This window comes from Thunnus albacares, chromosome 4, assembly GCF_914725855.1.
Source record: "Thunnus albacares chromosome 4, fThuAlb1.1, whole genome shotgun sequence".
In the NCBI taxonomy this organism is placed as follows: Eukaryota; Metazoa; Chordata; class Actinopteri; order Scombriformes; family Scombridae; genus Thunnus; species Thunnus albacares.
In genome coordinates this window covers 15,918,002-15,934,405 of record NC_058109.1, presented here as the reverse complement: position 1 = coordinate 15,934,405, position 16,404 = coordinate 15,918,002, and the positions used below count along the sequence as shown (strand labels likewise).

The 16,404-nt window shown below is 38.2% G+C and overlaps 1 long non-coding RNA gene across 1 annotated transcript; it reads left to right on the top strand.

The window, feature by feature from the left end:
- Positions 1 to 15,077: 15,077 nt before the first annotated feature.
- Positions 15,078 to 15,967, top strand: LOC122981524. The gene is made up of 3 exons (XR_006403261.1): positions 15,078 to 15,114; positions 15,266 to 15,340; positions 15,447 to 15,967. It is a non-coding gene; the product is annotated as an uncharacterized LOC122981524 (long non-coding RNA).
- Positions 15,968 to 16,404: the final 437 nt, after the last annotated feature.

Here is a 16,404-nt window from a genome sequence, read left to right as displayed (position 1 = left end):
TGGTACACTGCATGTCAAACACCACTGATAAAGTCATATATGATGAGCCTCTGGGTGATGACATGATGATACACTGAAACCACACTGGGGGACAGCTGAGTTAAAGGGGACCTATTATGCTCATTTCCAGCTGTATATTTTTATTCTGGGACTCCACTGGAGTAGCTTCCAAAAAACTCCTTATTTAACTTATACTGGCTCTTTATGCAGATCCTCAGTTCAGCCTCTGTCTGAAACAGGTCTTAGCTCCTGTCTCTATAAGGCCCCCCTCCCGATGAGCCCACTCTGTTCTGATTGGCCAGCTTTTCGGAAGCTTGCCGGGGGACAGCCATATCAGAGTCGTGTTAAGTTACTGCTGATGCAAACCCAACATTTCCTGCTTCACTGCTTCATGTTAAATTATTGTGAAGAATTTACAGAAAATGAAACGTGTTCCTCACTGAATTAGCAGAGCTTCATCAGCAGCCCTAAAAACTGGTCAACACAACAACATATGGAGATATTTGGAGCTCTTTGTTCAGTGGATCAGTTAGAAATAATGCAGGGAGTAATAGTACAAGCAGAAACAGCAACAGTGATGATGATATTTGATGAAGAGCTGCAGGTGACCAGCACACCTCCAACAGGTAAACTACTTACTTTACTTTGCAGTGCTGTGTAATGGAAAAACACTCAGCATGCCAGCTCAACTCTACTTGAGAACCCCCAAAACAATGGAAAAATGGCATAATGTTAATGGAGCGGAGCAGTGATCTCGTGCGCTGTGTGCGGAGCAGATGACCATATAAAGAAATCCGTCATGAGCTGACATCGCCTTGAGCTGAGAAAAAAGTTGGAAACCGAGCATTCAGAGCAGTCTAAAGCCATTGCTTTTTGCTCACAGGGATTTCTTCTACATACGTTTACCTCATTATTTGAAACTTTGGCCACGTTTAATATGAACACACACATATGTATATATATATATATATATATATATATATATATATATACATACACACACAGATTATATATATAACTGAAAATAAGGAAAAGCATAATGAACCTGTTTATTACAAATTATTTTGTTGTAGAATTAGGTGGTTTTCAAAATCTTACCCATGCATATGAAATGACAAAGTATGTCTGCATGTAATTTGTAAGATGAAGGGTCAGAATTAGATTTGCTCAACAAACAGATGATCATGTCAAATCAAATAAGAAAGGCAAAAATGATAGTGACAGAGTTTATACTAGATACTAAGATCAGTCAACATGATCCTCCAGGCACAAAATCTACAAAAGACATAATAATAGGTGAATAATTCAACATTATTAGGACATGCAGTGATGCTTGCCATGAACAGAAAATTATTTTGCATTTGCCCAAATAAGGTTCAGCTTGATGAGGGCCTCTCAATCAGTGGAACATTTGAGATTGAGTTTCTTTGTTTGTAAGGTCAAAGCAAGCATTTCTCTCATTCTTTGGCAAAGCAGAGAGTTTTCCAGTATGTACTCATACTAAATCTGACCCATCTGACTACAGAACATATTAGTTTCAAGTAAATTTTGTGATAAAATTACAAATACAGAGGATGTATTGTAAAGACGCCCTATAAACCGTAACATTTGGCAGCTGTATTTTTGATAAAATATGCCTCTTCAAATAACAACTAAATACATTAAGAAAATCCCCCACTTTGTTATGGAAAAATCAGTTGGAAACAAAGGTACAGAAGAATAATCATGCAGCACACAGTTCCCCCTGGCAGCTGCTCGGTTATACCGCAGAATTTATTACAGAGTGTGTCACCGCTGATTTCATTTAGCGATGACGGTAATGAGGAGGGTCAGGCATGGCGAGACTTAGCAGAGGGTTTTTAGTCAAACATTTAAAACTCTGACCGGTGAAACAAGCTTATGTCATTCCAATGAAAGCACAGAAGGAAATTCTTCAGGCGGGTTATACAGTAATGCCTAATGCAGTTGTGCTAAGAGAACAAGAAGAAGAGGCTTTATTAGGGCTGGTTTAACTCCTGGGCATCTTTAAAACATCCTCATTTTGGCTTTTTTTGGTTTGTTTGGTCTCTTATTGCACAGGGGTCATATTGACTGTCTCTCTCTCTTCTTTTCTTTCTTTATCCTTAAAAAGTGTTCCATATATATTTAATATATAAACACATATACCAATACTGACATTTTCTGGCATGACACGCATACTCTCCATGTTACCCACACACACTTTCACATCTATGCATATACAGACGCACGCAAACAAAACATCAAATGTATATAATTGCACAGTTTCAAGAACCAATGACCTTCAGTGCATGTTTTTCCAGTCACACAAATTTGTAAAGCTCAAGCGTCCTGGGGCTAAGAGACATTATCACACAGACACTATGTAGTGAGCGAAAGAGCGAGGGAGAGGGAAAGAGGGGGAGAGAGGGAGAGAGAGAGAGAGAGAGAGAGAGAGAGAGGCAAAGGGGGTAGAAGGGGGAGGCAGACATTATCTGTGCAATTCCAAGGCCTGTCCGTCATGTGGCAGTGTGCAGCTTCTTAGGAGCTGCTGTCACAATGGAGCAGAGCCAGTCAAAGTCGGCCTAATCCCTCACACACATGCACACGCACATGCACACGCACACGCACATGCACATGCACATACACATACACGCACACACAGACACACACTCACAGATATGTCTGGTCTTTATCTCTATGTGCAGCTTGAAGCTTACAGCCTGCCTCCCCCCGGCTGCGTTCTCCTGCTCCTCTCTCTTTGATGCCCCTCTGGAAACACAGGACCTGCTAATGGAGACAAGGAAAAGGCTTCTCACTACACTACCTTCTTGTCATTCATGCCAATTCATTACAGTAATGTTTGAAAAGGAGGGGGAAATTGGAGAAAAAAAAACAAAACACATTTGCTGTGTCTGTTTTTTGGCAGAGCACTGTGACAAATGTTGTAAAATGACAGATAATCGTAACAAATTTTATTGATGTTTGAAGACTTGCCAAAGAACGGTCTGAGGAATGGTGCATCTTTGTTGTCTGGGTATATGCAAGGAAGAGGTGATTATTCTTGGAGCATTTGTTGAAGAAAATAGCCTCTTTTAGCTATACTTTCCTTCCTCATTCTCGTGCTTTCTTGTTTTTTGTTCTTTTTTGTTTCCTCACCTTGTGAAAGGGGGAACTATATGAATTTACTTTAATTACAAAGTGCATCCAAGTTCTAACTGAAAAATTCACAAGACAAAGAGGTTTATGTGAACAGATGAGGTGACGTGAGACAGCATTAATACAAACTGAATAACAGAATGGGAGTAGTAAGATATGATTTTCCTCCAGCACAAAATACGTTAGTCAGCTTTGTGTCTTCTTATTAAGTGACATGGCCTCTGTTGACATAGCTTTGCAATCATCTGTGTCTGACAAAAAATATTATTTACTTGGTGAATATGTCGGTAGCAGCAATGATGATGCAGCAGAGTTGTTTTGCATGATACACGTTGTGTGTTTGGAAGCCCTTGTCCACTAGAGCTGAAACAATTAGAATGTCATTGTATTATATGTCATTGTCCAAGTAAAAATGCCAAACATTTGCTGGTTCCAGCTTCTTAAAGAGGCGACAATCATATTCTTAATCAACAAAAAGAAAAATCATTAGTTGCAGCCCTAGTGTCATACTTTTGTGTACTCGGGTTTTCCAAAATGTGACAACGCAAAAAAATAGGTCCATAAAGAGATGGTTTTCAGAGTTTGGTGAGGAAGAACTTGACCCACTGAACGCTTTTGAGTCGAATTGGAAAGACGACTGTGAGCCATGCCTTATCACACAACATCAGTGTCCAACTTCACTGCTCCTGTAGCTGAAAGGGAGAAAATCCCTGCAGTCACGTTCCAAAATCTAGTGGAAAGAACTCCCAGAAGAGTGAATGCTGTTAATAGTAGCAATGTTTTAATGCGCATAATTATAGCTTGAGATGATCAAGAATCACATATGGTTGTCCGTATATTTCCAGCCATGTACCTATCAAGTACAAATCTGGATATGAATCCCTGCATCAAACACACACACACATGCAGAAACAGCAAACCTACCACACACATATGTACACCTACCGACCAAAACATATCACATGACCTCCATCCATTTTCACACATGTATACACATTATCCATCTCCACCCCCCCACCAGCCCACACAAACACACACAAACACTCTTGCTTTTCCTGTCACACCCTCAGAGTCAGCGATCCTTACTGTGCAATCAAATTCATCTTTGTTCTACAGATTGACAGTTTGATTTATAGCGTTTTGTTGTGTGGCAGTTTGAGCCCAGATCTTGGCCGCGAAAAAGAAAGAAACACTCAATTATTACCTTTTATGGCTTTATTCCACCTCAACAATGGCGCTGTCATCCTGAAATGGCACCCCTGTGCTAGTTCGGTACAGCGCTCAGCATATTTTATATTGACTGTTTATCATAACAATGCAGAGGAGGATGATGGATTTGAGATTATCCAAATGTGATTTTGACCTTGTGTTGACAAGGTAGCGAAAATATCAAGACAGTTTGCATGGCAGCGGAGGAATCGTGAAATTCAGCTTGATAGGTTTGAAAGCAAGTTTTTAATATTTTGACCGTGTGTCTCAGGAGAATGACATGCACGGTTACTGTACAAAACAAGAGGTTGATATGGAAGTACACCAGTGATAATGCATGAGGGGAGACTGTGGGGTGACCTATTTTGTCATGAAAGTGGACAGCATAAGTTTAACATGAAAAACCAACTGGGAAAAAAGACCCACTAATTACTAATGCAAAGAAATGAATCCTCACCATGTGACTGAAAACAACAAAGTCAAAATTGGAACAGGTAAGAGATTCATGTGAACATTTATATTGCTTTTTAAAAATTTCCATGAAACGTGTAGTCAGTGTCAACTTGTATTAAAAAAAGTATAAAATTGACATATATATTGCCATCTTTTGAAGGTTTGGAAGAGGAAATACCAGTTTTGCTTCAGGGTGGATTTCCCTATAAATGTCCAGGTGATAAGTCATTGCCCGCCATCCATAACTTGACGATGTAGCTGGCCAGGACACGGTTTCAATTATGTTGTTATTTTTAAAGAGAGGACAATGAGATATGTTTTCTGCAGGCAGTCTTTGAAACTTCCCTTAAAATAAACATCACCCGAAGTGACAGCTGTCCTGCAAGTCAGGGAGCAGAGGGGTAAAATTATGTCCCGACCTTTATACTTTCAAGATAATTTGTTGGTCAGCATGGTCTGAGGTCAGGGACCAAATAAGCTCCCACTGCAGGGGGGAAGGGGTGCTGATAGTATCAAAAGGATAGGTGTTTTTGAGACTGAGCTATGTTTAAGTTCAAAGTGAAATTAGGATGTGGTGTGATATGCTTAAAGCACACCGAAATGTGAGGGTGTGAAGTTCTGTCCTGTCTTCTACCCACAGTCATCATGTATTTCCTTTAACAATGACAACCATTCTTCAAATCTTAACCGAGGCTATGAGAACTATGTTGATAAACATATCTCACAAATGCACAAAATCACAATCTATTTGCTGTACTTCATTATGCCCTTTCTATATTGTTATGAATACAGAACAAAGACACTGAAAATTAAAATTTTATGCTTGAATTTAGCTTAATAACTTAACAAAGAACAACACAAACAGGTCAAACCTCAGTGTGTGTAAGTGTTAGTAAGGCAAAATAGGATGATTTATGAGGCTATAAAACCTGTTTTGGATTTTATCAGCACGCAAAGAGGTGTATAACATGCAGATAAGTGTTTAATCCATTTCCATTTGTTGAGAAATACTATGTAATTAAGATGTGTGTATATTTGTATCCTATAACCGATAGTAAAAGCTTTCCCCCCTTTTCTGCAACTGTTCTAAAATAAGAATTACATTTAAAATCTTCATCTCAGTATTTCAAAATGTGCATACTGAATGTGTCCTCCTGCTGTGTGACTCAGTTTGAAACTGTAATCAGTGAAATCAGCTGCTATAGTGTAGTGTTGGCTGTTGGCTAGAACGGAAACCGGCAGACTCTTGAGCCTCAATGGCACATGATTGAAAACCACTGGCATAGGCAGCGTACAGTATGCTGGCTTATTTTTTTACTTAATAACTAGGCTGACATTTTTGGAAAGTGGTACAATGGTCATCTAAACCACCAATACATGACAAAAGAAATCCTCATTGTGGGACTGCTGTGCATCCTTTGGTTTCACAAACTGCAAAGATTAGCATGCAGCATGTTAAGTAACTGATTAAACTTTAATGCAATTTGTTTCATTAAAACATTAAGTGTGCAAAGTATGTTCAGATATTGAGATATTTTAGTCTGGACCAAAGCGATGGACCGATAAACTGACATTACCATCCCTGAGGCCATACTGCTAGCATGGCTACAAATAACAGGAATCATTGTAATTAGTAGGATATTGTAACTCTGATGTTCAGGAACACGTAAAATACAACATATTTTTATTTTAAAGTTTTTCAGTAATTACCATAGAAATATCATTCACAATGTAGCATAACAGTTGCTATTTTTGTAGAAAGACATTAAAAACAAGCTTAACAACTGAATAGTATTTTGCATAGACAGCTTAAAATATCCACTTTAGAAGAAAGAAAATTTGTTTAGAAAAATTAAAAAAAATTCTACTTAACCTCATTAACTCTGCTAGAACACTAGCGTCCACTAGTTGTCCCTCTCTCCCTTTTTTGTAATTTTGTTGTAATAAGGATGTGTTTGCAAAAATTATGAGTCTCTATGTTAATTTTGGATATTCGTCTGGACCTTTTCATGACAAAAACACTGCAGAATGGTCATAATGTGGTGTGAATGGTCATCAGATCTTCTGCAATTGTGAAGCAGGTATTCACTGGTATGTAGTTTATAGCTCCATACTGCCCTAGACTGTTATTTAGACATTGTCATTTTTATTTTAGGTGGACAAAATGTTTTAATTTTACTAACTTCAAAGACCTTTTGCTCTGTTTTTGTATCACCGTTAGTGTTTCTGACACTTTCACAAGAAACTTTAGGAAATTTCCTTTCTGGCGAGACCTTATTTATGCATATAATCACTGTGGCTCAGGAGCTATGGCCATTTTAATTTGGGCATTAAATTTTAGTCTTTGCTCCAAAATGGGAGTAGGAGAGTTTAAATACTGTATGTCACTGATACTATCAGATTTTGAGTTACTGTACACATGTAGAATTAGTTAGACTATTTCTGATCAGAAAGACCCACTTGCTTAAAAATGTATTAGATTTTGCATTTGCCCATATTACATACTCATAAATAACTTTTGCTGTGGAGCTTGAGCGTCCAAGTGTGAGACAGAGATTAAAATGATATGATATTGTATTAACTTACCACAGATATTGCTAACTCAGGATGTCAGCACTGCACTGGCAATGCTGAAGCAAGGTTTATCAAAATGTGTGACACCAGAAGAGGACTGAGATTAATGCCTTACAGACAAATAGACCACTCCCTTTAGTTTCTACCTGATAAAATATGGCGTCATTTAGCATTACTTATAGACCTATTTTGACAACCTGACAATTCCATGATCGGTCTGCTGCCCACATGCTCAATATTCCCAGACAGACAACTCATTTTCCTTAAGTAAATAATGGCAATCTATTCACGTACCATTATAATAATGCTGTCATTGGTGACCTACATTTATGGTGGTAAACCATTAATCATACGGCCTGAGAGGAGAGCAGCAACCTGCTGTAAACCAAAGGAGGCCATTCAGCCGGGGTACCAGGGGAGCCCCTGTCTCTCTATAGAACAAAAACACACATTACTAAACGCTGGGCTTGTAGAAGGTGTGCATTGTGGTTGTGCTGTGGGAGCCTGCTGGCCCCTCTGATACACAAAGGACTTGTTATGAAAGTGACAGATTAATTGCTGGTTTCTTCTCAACCCTGAATACACCAGGGTATCTGTACCCATGGGTGGTGGAGGTCACAGTTTCGAATTAATCAAACATGAGCTGGGGAAGGTAGTGCTGACATAAACAACGACTGTAAGGTCTAAATTCACTAAAGCAGAGGCGGTAAAAGAAGAAATTCTTCCTGATTCAGTTAGTGTTGACTCCTGATCATTATAAAAACCTGCAGAAAAATGGTTTCATCAGTATGTTTGGTAAGTCTGTTTGAACATGAAAATGAAATCACATAAAAAGAGACAGTGGTTAAAAATAAGCTTGAACTAACTCATTAAAGGGGATGTATCACATACATTTCCAGGTCTGTGTATATATTCTAGGGCTTTATTGGAATATCTTCGCATGATTTACAATTTAAAAAACTCCTTGTTTATATTACACTGGGCCTTTAGGCAGCCCCTCAGTTCAGCATCTGTCTGAAACAGGCTGTTTTAGCTCCTGTCACTTTAAGGTCCCCCTACCATTGAGCCCACCTTGTTCTGATTGGTTAGCTTCCCAAGTCCCCCCCCTTGGGAGGTTATGCAAACAAACAGTAGTAGTAGGATTTCACTTGTCACTTGTCCACTATGTAAGTGGACAACATGAACAACCCGTGGAAAAACCTTAGCTTAAATTAAATTTAAGGACTTCAAGTTTTGGACTTTTGACCATGTGTAACATAGACATTCAAAATCATAAAAGTATAAAAATAACAGAAAATCACAAAAAGCATGATATGTCCTGTTTAAAATGAACCAATAGTACTTTTCTTAGTATTAACCACCATAGTTCCAGCTGCAATTAGAAGATAATTCACTATTCTCACTATTTAATTCGCATGTTGTTTTTAGTTGCTTGTAATTTTGCACACGAGCATACAGTAGGTGTTCAGCTGTTCAGAGCAGACTATCACTCAAATAACCAAAATGTAACTATAATAAAAAAAATCTAGAAAAAAAAGAGGAAAAAAAAATCTATTATAAACAAGCACACTGTCAACATCATTAAGAATTAGTTTCATCACACTCTTCCCTGATGGAAGCACATTTTGCAGTGCCTCTAGGAGAGAATATTATCAAGTTAATGTAAAACTAACATCATTACGCCTTCCAACCAGAACCGCTTAACAGCAGGGAGCCATGTTCTCAATAACCAATCTCCCACTGTTTCTCGTTACAGATTAATGAACTTGGTGTCAAGCAGCATTTCATTTCATTTAGCCCTCAGTAAATGGATATTCATCATTAATAGATAAACAAACATGGGAACTTGTCTTACCCCACTGCTTTCACTGGGTTCTAATGTTTTATAATGGGATGTTAATTGCTTTACAGCTCTTCAGTATAATGCTAACATGACATTTTTTTAACTACAGAAATTAAACTTTTGGCATCACCGTGTTTTGTCAAAGACATATTGATAAAGTAAGATGCCTAAAGAGGCAGTCTGGTTGATGTAACTGTAAAGAAATAATTACTTTTATATACATTTTCTCTGCATAGCGTTCTATCATTTTTCCTTTCACCTCATGTCCATGATACAAGTCTACACTTCTCAGCCTTTTCACCTTGTCCACCACGTGCTTGAATATAAACATTTCTACTTCCAACACATTCATTTTTATAACACATTGCAAACACAAAGACAATTCAAAGTGTGTTACATAAATATAGCATAAAACATTACAACACAAATGAAAAAGAGAACAGAAATAAATACACATAGGTTAAGATATAAGTGCAAGGCGGGTAATAATGAGTGTTTTAAATTCTGTCAAAGGCAGCAGAAAACATAAACGTTTTCACATTGGATTCAAAGGAATTCAAAGTTGGTGAAAGTTTTATATCTTTTGAAAGTTTGTTCCAGGTCTGTGTTACATAGTAAGTAAATGCATCTCCATGTTTTACTTGGACCGAATGGTTAGAGGTTGAGAAGATTCATATCATAAAAGACAGCCAGATGTAACTTGTTTTTTAACAACTGAGAGATTTATAGATACACAGCATTAATTTAAAGTGCAGAGATCTGGTGTGATGTGTCTATCATGCTTTTCCTTATTTTCAGTCATATATAGAATGTCACAATGTTGGATTTTCATGTTAAAAGTGGCCAACATATCAAATAACGAGGTAAATGTATGTAGAAGTAATTCCTGTTTGCAAAAAGCACCAGCTTCAGACTGCTCTGAACATTTGGTTTCCAAGCCCATTTAAAGGTGTGCTTGTCATCTGCAGCTCTTCATCAAACATCATCATCACTGTTGCTGTTTCTGCTTGTTCTTGTACTGAACAAATAGCTCCAAATATATCCATATCTTGTTATTTTGACCACTTTTTAGCACTGCTAATGAAGTTTGGCTAATCGGCTTCTTCACTTTTAGTTTGAAGTGGTACAGCAGGAAATGCTAGGTTTGCATCAGCAGCAACTTAAAATGACTCTGATACGGCTGCCCCTTGGCAGGCTTCCGGAAAGCTGGCCAATCAGAACAGAGTGAGCTCATCAGGAAGGGGGCCTTAAAGAGACAGGAGCTACAAAGGCCTGTTAATAGACAGAGGCTGATCTGAGGGGCTGCGTAAAGAGCCAGCATAAGATAAATAAGTAGTTTTTTGAATTGTGAATCATGCAAAGTTACTCTAGTGGAGTCCAAAAATAAACATACAGAGATGGAAATGAGCATAATACTTTAATGTTTTTTTGTCTTTCTTGGGAATCAGCGGAACAAGGGTTTTTGAGAAGAACTGATGAAAAGACCATTACAGTATTCTAACCGGCTGGAAATAAAACTGTGGACAGCACATTTGGATATAAATAATCTGATGCTTGTTCTTAAGATGATGGAATAATGCTATTCCAGTTCTTAATGTTACCTATATTAAATAGTAAACGTCTCGGTAACACTTTATAATGAGACTACAAATCATATACTAAGTACTGCTAAACTTATGCATGACTCATGATCATTTAATGCATGAATTAATGCAGGATGTATCATGAATTCCTGTTGCTCACCATTAAGAAATGATCGAGTCACTATGACTTTATGTGATTAGTTCACACTTAACAGATCATCAGTTAAGGAATGTTAATTCACAGTTACTTCATACATTAATTTATATGCGACCAAATTAGCTGAATTCCTCTTGCATAAAGGTTTATTTTAGGACCATGCATTTGCTCTCTGACAAAAAAAATAGCTTCATAAAAATTCAATATTATGATTCAACAATTCATGCATTAAATCATCACATGTCATGTTTTAGTTAAGCATTACTTAAGTATATGATTTGTACCCTTATTTTAAAGTGTCAACAACTTTAATACCCAGTGTAAGAAGTACTGAAACACAACAGCAATCTTTTTCTATAATCATTTCTATGTTCTTGAGAACTGAATGTCTCAGTATCCATTCTGGTCTTTGAACAGATTAATTAGAATGCTAACATTTTAGCCACAGTAACTTTATTTCCATGCTGACAAGTAGACTTTGGCTGCATCAACAGCTCTTTCCTGAGCTATCAAGGTCCTTCCCACTTTTGTTCTTGACAGACAAGAGTCATAACTCAAAAATGGATGTAAATGTAAATGTAGGTTGTTTTAGGAATTTGAACAAATGGCAAAGGACAGTCTGGAGTCAGCATGAACAACGTTCAACACAAACACACGTAAATGAAAAACAGCCTTTATTTCTGCTATTAGTTACACCTGTTCACTGTGAGAAAAGTTGAGCCTATTCCCTTTGCAATACAAATGGCATTGGTCATGAATACTGTTGTTAAAGACATGATAAAATGATTAAACTTCAGATGGATAAGACCCTGGACTTAATATGTACACACAGTATGCACTTCTACAAATATAATATTCCTATCCCAGCAGTTCATATATGCCGAGACATTTTACATCCGTGTCAAATCAACAAAATACCATTCCAAACGTACGTGGTAATGTCCTCCAAACAAGCCATTACAGCCAAAAGCTTCCAAAGCCAGACTTCCAGCTGAAGGGAGCTCTGATGTTAATGTGTGTTAAACAGCCAGGTTAGAGTATCCCATTAAGAATGGATGGATGAATGGTGAACGATGGATGGAGGGGATACTCGGGGTCATATTCTCCTTTCTCTCTGCCTCTCTCTCTCCATGAGTCAGAGGCAGTCAGGCTAGTCCGGATTCTCTGGTCCACTGGAGACTGAATCAGTTCCAGCAGACTCCATGTACAAATACACTTCACAAGCAGACACATAGTAGTAGTTTAAAAAATAAGAGGGCACCACATTGTTTGAGGGCAGCAGAATCAGTTACCCGAGTTGTCTTATGCTGCAATATATTATAATAAAATTAATAAAAAATACAGAATGCATGCAATAAATAATGTATATTACTGTGTGTCTGGGTCAGTATGGATCAGTGAGTCTGTAGCTGGTGAAGGGATTGGTGTGTATCGGGGGCAATGTAGTGTTGACCTCTCTGGAGGTGTATCGGACCCAATTTCATGAGGAATTTGGAATGGGGGCTGGTCACTTGACAACCCAAATAATATAACTGGAAACAACCTGACATTCAAGCAAAGCCTTCCTGACAGGCATAAGAATAATAATGTAAGTTCTACTAATTTTAATTCAATTGTAGACACGAACACACAATCATCATAAGCTCAGCTCTCCCGTGTACAGCTTCAAAGAAATTTGTCTGACACTACAGCCTGACTCATGAACGTTGCCTTGCCCACCCCCTTTTATCTTCCTCTGTTTCTTTACTTTGTCTCACCCTATCCTCATTTTAGCCCCATAAACTAAAACTAAAAAAGCTCTGTCAGCTCTAACATCTTCTCCTCTCACATAGTGTTTTCACTCTTCTTCCAGCAATCCATCAGAGCAGTAATACGCTCATACTGAGTGAAATATTGGTCTTCATTTTATATGGTTTCAGAATGAAGCAGGTTTGGTTTGTTTCTACAGGTTTGGTTCAATTAATCTTAACATCTTAACATCTTAAAGGTGCAGTGTGTAGAATTTAGTGGCCTCTAGCAGAAGACTTAGCAGAAATGGAATATAATATTCATAAGTATGTTTTTATTAGCGTATGATCCCATGAAAATAAGAATTGTTGTGTTTTTGTTACCCTTTATATCTACATAGGGAGCAGGTGCCTTTCACAGAAACCGCCATGTTGCACTGCCATGTTTCTACAGTAGCCCAGAACGGACAAACCAAACACTGGCATTAGAGAGAGCCTTTCGTATCTTTCGCAAGTTTTGTGGCCACCGTTGGTTCTCCTACACGCTTGGAAGGGGAGGGAGAGGGGAGGGGTATTCAGTTGGTTGCAATCTGCAACCTCACCACTAGATGCCACTAAATCCTGCACACTGGTCCTTTAAAGAAATGCAAATGATTTATTTAGTATTGTTGGATACTCAACCAGACCAACCACTGCTGTTGAAGTTTTTTGTATCCAGCAAATAAATTTCAGGGCAGACAAAAAGAGTGAGAGAATAGAAAAACTGAAACTGAGAATAGTTAGAATAAGTGCGGAGTAACAAATACTGAGAAAAGAGTGTTTCTGGCATGTGAGAAATGAAAAGTAGATCAAACCAGGCAAGAAGTGACTAGACCGATTGAGGGTTTGAGACTTGATGAGGACTCTGGGTTCAGCGAGTTCTCTCACTTCGTATGGCTCCTGGTCCTCCCTGGAAACAGTTAACCGAGTCAGCAAGCAGCATCCGGCTTACAACGACAAAAAAGCCTTTGGACACTTTTATTCAAATACACTGATTACATTACAGACTTTTAAGACCTTCAGGTCAAGTGTCTAGCACCAGCGTCTTTCATGTGTCTTGTGATTTTGAAGTATCTATGCAGGATTTCGTTCTGAAAAACAACTATATTATTTGTGTGATCTTGAACTAAATTCTGGTAATGTCTAAAAATTACATGGCAGCAAAGAAAGATTGGTATTTGGTGGAGCTTGTTGAGGGTTATACACAGCCTGAGTATGTGCTGTCTCAGAGGGCAATACAGGCATATGTATGATTTGACCAATAAGTACACAATTTCTTTTCAATAATTGGAAAGATTTAGGGCTCTCACAAATAATGCAGTGTTTGCATTATCTGTTGTGATTGCAAGGAAGATCTCATTGTGATCACACTTCCTTTAATAAATCTGGCATAGCCAAATTTGACAAAGTAATGGATCAAACAAACAATGATCCCCAGAATTAAATGAGATACTAGTGAAGAACACATGTTTCCTAATTTTTAAGATGATGGACCAAGTGTTCTCTTCAGATTCTGATAGGAGCTGTGGAGAAGTATCTGTTTGTCTGTAGGCTGATGCATCTGAATTGTGAACTGACATTTTAGAGAAACAGTTTTGTTACACTGTGATGAGATACATGATATCAGTAGCTGAGTTGACTGGTAGAGGGACAACCCATACAGCTTATTATTTTGAATTAGCCCCACCTCTTCAGTCGCATTTCACTGCTGGCTTTGCACAAAGCGATGCTGGTCTGTCAGCCCATACGGTTGTGAAACTAGAGGCAAAAGTCTTTTAGTATGGTGTTAGGCCACTGAAAGCTGCCAGAGCAACTTCATTGCTTGTTGGCATTGATTTTACAAGTATATAGAACTCTATTGAGATGATGAACACCATTCTTCCAGAAAGATATCTAGTGTTGGTGAGCGTGGTCGAGCACATCAGTCCAAAATCTCCTGTAGTTGCTCAGTTGGGTTGAGAAGTGGTGACTGTGAGGACCATGGCATATGATTAAAAGAGACTGTCCTCCTGAGAAAAATGCAAAGATCAGTCCTTAAGGCAAGTAGCCCAAAACGACATATGTTTATGTTCAAGTGACAGGAGCCCTCTAGTGGTCATAGTAATTACGTCTGGAGCAAAGGAAGAAGTCAAATGATGGTATTATAGAGGGACAAAGTCTATGTAAGGAGGAAGTCGCTGATTGACAGCCATCTTTATGTAGCCAGGTGAACATGGGGTGGAGTGTGTTTTTGGGGCTATTTGCTGTTTCTTTCTGTTTGGGTGGCACTGACACTTTCAGACCAGCGTAAAGGTAGATCTCGTGGGAGTACAGAGCTCCCATGAGATTTTATGCACCAGGAACCTGTAGTGCTGCAAAATGAGTGACTGCGAGGTGTGTATTTATCACTTTGTGTAGGAAAAATATCCTGTTATATATTATGAAAACACAAAGATGATCGGCATTATCAGTAGATAAGAGTATAATTAATCTAGCCGACTACATTTGATGAATGATGATTCTCTATTCCTCTTGATTTTTGTAGATTGGTAAAACGGGTTGTGTGTGTGTGTGTGATATACCCGCCACACTGAGGCCAAACACTGAACAGCAGTGAAGCGTGAGTGGTGATAAAGTAAACTGACGGACAGTATTAATAGCGTCATAGGGCTGTATGCTGACTATTTCACTAAATTGCCCTTTTTGTCTGCTTCTGCTGAACTTAGAGGGGAGATAGAGTGTCCTGTTGAGTCCCAGGTGCGTGTGTCTGAGCGCGCAGGCTGCACACCAGAGTAAGTTCATTATTCTCTTCTTGAAATGTATTTTGAGTTCATGGGAGAGTGTTTGTAAAATGTATTTTGTTGATGGATATATATTTTCCTGAGTTAATGTAATTTACTATAAGGTGATGACACAGGTTGAGTGGTTGTGCAAATGTATTTATTTGTGTTGTATTTTTATTTTATTTTATTTATTTAGGAAGTGATCCACTACTGTTGTCTATAGATACTTCATGTCTAGAGTTCACTAGATTTAGTTTTCTGTAGGAAATCTTGAGCTGGAGTCTGACCACTATTAGCGTTAATGTACTGTGATAATCCAGGTGGCCTAACATCACCATCGTTGTTAGCAGTATAGTAGATGGTTAGGAACTAAAGCCAGTATCAAGCTCTCATCAGGAAAAATTGTACTGTTTTGTTATCATTGTGATTATCTCAAACCCTCAAAATTGTAGTTTTAATGCTGTTCTTTATTGAGTGCAGTTGTGAAATTAAAGAACCCACAAAAAGAATTGTGCCCTGTGTCCGGTTCCATCATTTATGACCAGGCTACATTTAAACCTAACCAAGTCATCTTTATGGCTAAACCTAACCACATGTTTATTTTTGAACATTGATTTGTAACAGTTTTAGGCAGTAACAGGCATGGCACAGACAAACAATGTCGTCCTGCTGATAACTGGCTAAAGGGCGTCAGATAAGAAAATGTGTCTATGTGTTTTTCTGGAGCGTACTGTATGGACCAATTACGTATTTTGTCTTTTAGTTTGGAAGACTTGTTGGAGTCACATCATTTTCATACTCATCTAAGCATTCAGTAACTCCTTGTGCCCTGTAATGGAATCACCTGTGTTCATTATGTTTCTCCTCTCATTTAGTCAGGTTTTCTCTTCAATCTGTCACC